Source organism: Vicia villosa, unplaced genomic scaffold, assembly GCF_029867415.1.
Source record: "Vicia villosa cultivar HV-30 ecotype Madison, WI unplaced genomic scaffold, Vvil1.0 ctg.002799F_1_1, whole genome shotgun sequence".
NCBI lineage: Eukaryota > Viridiplantae > Streptophyta > Magnoliopsida > Fabales > Fabaceae > Vicia > Vicia villosa.
The window spans coordinates 211414-214639 of NW_026706034.1; positions in this window are offsets into that span (position 1 = coordinate 211414).

The window sequence follows — 3226 nt, forward strand, 5'->3', positions numbered from 1 at the left end:
TTCTTTCACCACATATTCCTTGCACTTTGCACCAACATTTTTGTTAATGTGAAAACGACATAGCAAGTTATGCGTCGTAGGAAACAAAACTTCAACTGCTTTCATCAAAGCAAGATCTCTATCCGTCAAAATCACTTGTGGACCCACATCTTTCTTCACAAATAATTGCTTCAGCTTATCCAAGGCCCAACAATAACTCTTTGTCTGCTCACACTCCATATAAGCAAATGTAACCGCAAATGTCAACTCGGTCGATGTCATGCCAACTATTTCAAACATAGGTTGTCTATATTTGTTGGTCTTATATGTGGCGTGTAACACCCTTCTAAACTCCCACAACAATTAATAAAATATTCAGAGTAAACACGAAACAAGGATATCAAAATTCAGATAAAATAACCATCGCATTTAGATGTCAAGCTTCACGAGGAACAATTCAACATATATTATAAAATCGTGTTCATCACAGCGGAATAAGCTCAACACAGAATAGTCTAATCTTCACCAAAGCATAAACCAAAAGCAAACATAATCCGAAATCAACAGAAATAATAGTATAATCAATGACTCAAAACTAGTGTTCCTCAGTGTTACAAATCAAAGCATGACGCTGATGCTACACTAAACGGACTAGCCAAAGCTATCCTCACCAAGCCAAAAGTCGCTACTCCTTAATATGAAAAATGTCAACAATAAGGGTGAGTCTCATTCGCAATTAACAAATATTATGCATCATGAATAATAAAACGTCATAAGTATATCATTCACCCAATCGTAACATATTTAGACTTTCAGAATTATTCATCAACGATACAAAATGCAATAAACCACATCACCGGAAAATAACAGTGGAATTCTTCCACTCATGTTAAAACAATATAAATGCAATGCACTGACACTATACATGTGGTACCAATTCGTCATGGGATGAACTCATCTAAGTGATCTAAATATCACCGAGATACGGCCCTACCGGCACAAATTCCACACAATGGGAATTATGCCCTTCACTGATCCAAAACATCACCGGGATTCAGCCACCAAAATGTTTATGAATGCATGCAACATATAACATACTTACCATCACCAATTACGATGAATAACTCATCTCAATACCATATCACCGAATAAAGTATGTACATGTCTCATCATTCAACTCATTCACACATTCATTATAATAATCATAATAATAATCACAATCAATCCTTCACCACATCAAATACATTGTCACACCTAACATCATATGCACACAATGTTTTAATTTCGCCAAACTAATTAAATCTAGATTTTAAAATAAAATCAGGCTACTGCGCATCTCACCATTTCATCTTATAAACTATTTAATCAGCTTTGCAACGCCCAAAACGACATTCAAAACGGATACACGGATCAAAAGATATGAATTTTAGAAAATATTTTATTTTTCCAAAAAGCTACAGCGTAACCGGTTACAGGAATAGCGTAACCGGTTACGTCCATGAAATTATTAAAGAATTTCAGAAAACATTTAGTGTAACTGGTTACAGGAATAGCGTAACCGGTTACGCTTGACATAACTCTATTCGCTATTATCCTAAACAGGTTGTAACCGGTTACAGAAACAGCGTAACCGGTTACGAACTCGAATTTTCAAATTTTGGAACGTAACCCTCAGCGTTGTAACACCCTTCTAAACCCCGCGGCAATTAAATAAATTATTTAGAGTACATGAAAACAAGAGTGCCACAATTCAAATTTAAAAACAAACATCATACGTCTATGTCATGCATTCACTGAGGAAATTTAACACAATTCATAACTACTCATGTTAACACAACGGAAAATCAGTTATACGGAATAGTTCAACATCCTTAGAAACTATATGCCACCAAAACTCAAATAAAATAAATAGAGTCATAAACATAAACTCAAAACAACGCATTCCCCAGTGTTACAATATCAAAGCATGACACCTGACGCTAAACTAAACACACTGACTCATGAGTTAATCCTCACCAAGTCGTAAAAGCCGCTATCCTCAATCTGAAAATAAAAACATGTAAGGGTGAGTCTCATCGCAATTAACAAATATTATTGCATCATAAATAATAACACATCATAGTTATATTAATCACCCAATTGTATTATACTTAGTCAATTCCACAAATACACAACCAACACATCATCAATTCATAACACTGAAACACATTCAATCATGTTATGAAAATCATGCATATGAATGAACTGATACTATGCATGTGGTACCAAACATCATCAATGGGAATAACCCACCGACCGATCCAACATCTTCAAGAAACGGCCATGCCAGCACAAATTCCACACAATGGGAATTATGCCCTTCGCTGAATCCACAACATCATTCAGATTCAGTCCTCAAACGTATGATTATGAATGAATGCAAACATATACAACATACTTCTAACGTCGTCGATCCGATGAACATCATCGTCTCATCTTTTACCAACATCATCATCATCATCAAGCATGTTTAAATATATATTATCATCATTCAAATACCATCCAATTGTCATCATCATACAACTCATAAATCATCACATGATTATTGCTTCAAACATAGCATGTATTAACACATCTCATCACATATAAGCACACTACATCATTCATCAAACAATAAACTCATGATTCCAATTTAATTGGAAGTTACACCTTATTTCATCATTTAAACACATAGGTTATCTCATAAGGTTCATCATACTCAAAACGGCACTAAAAACGGACATAGAGTTTGAAAGTTATGACCTTCGGAAAATCGTAAAAAAAATTGAATGCTGTGAGTCGACTCACAACTTCTTCAGGTCGACACACAGAAATTTCTGTCCCCCTCGGGTTTGCTCAGGTCGACCCATGAGTCGACTCATGCTGTCTTTTTGGGAACTGATAGGTCGACGCATGAATTTTATAGGTCGACGCATGCTGCGTTTATGCAGAATTTTTCTGCGATTTTTGACATCTTTCCTCTCCCAATCTCAATCTAATCGCACCACAACAGTTCCCACACCAAAATATCATCAATTAACATAACATACTACAAATATAGCACATTTTAGAGGTCATCTAACACCAAAAACATTCATCAATTCAACAAAACAACCTAAATCTTCCAAAACCCCAAAACCTAAACATACAATCCAATTGACCTAAATAATATTCCTAATCAGTATTATCATCTAAAATACGATAAGAGATGCTAATCGGAGAGTCCCCC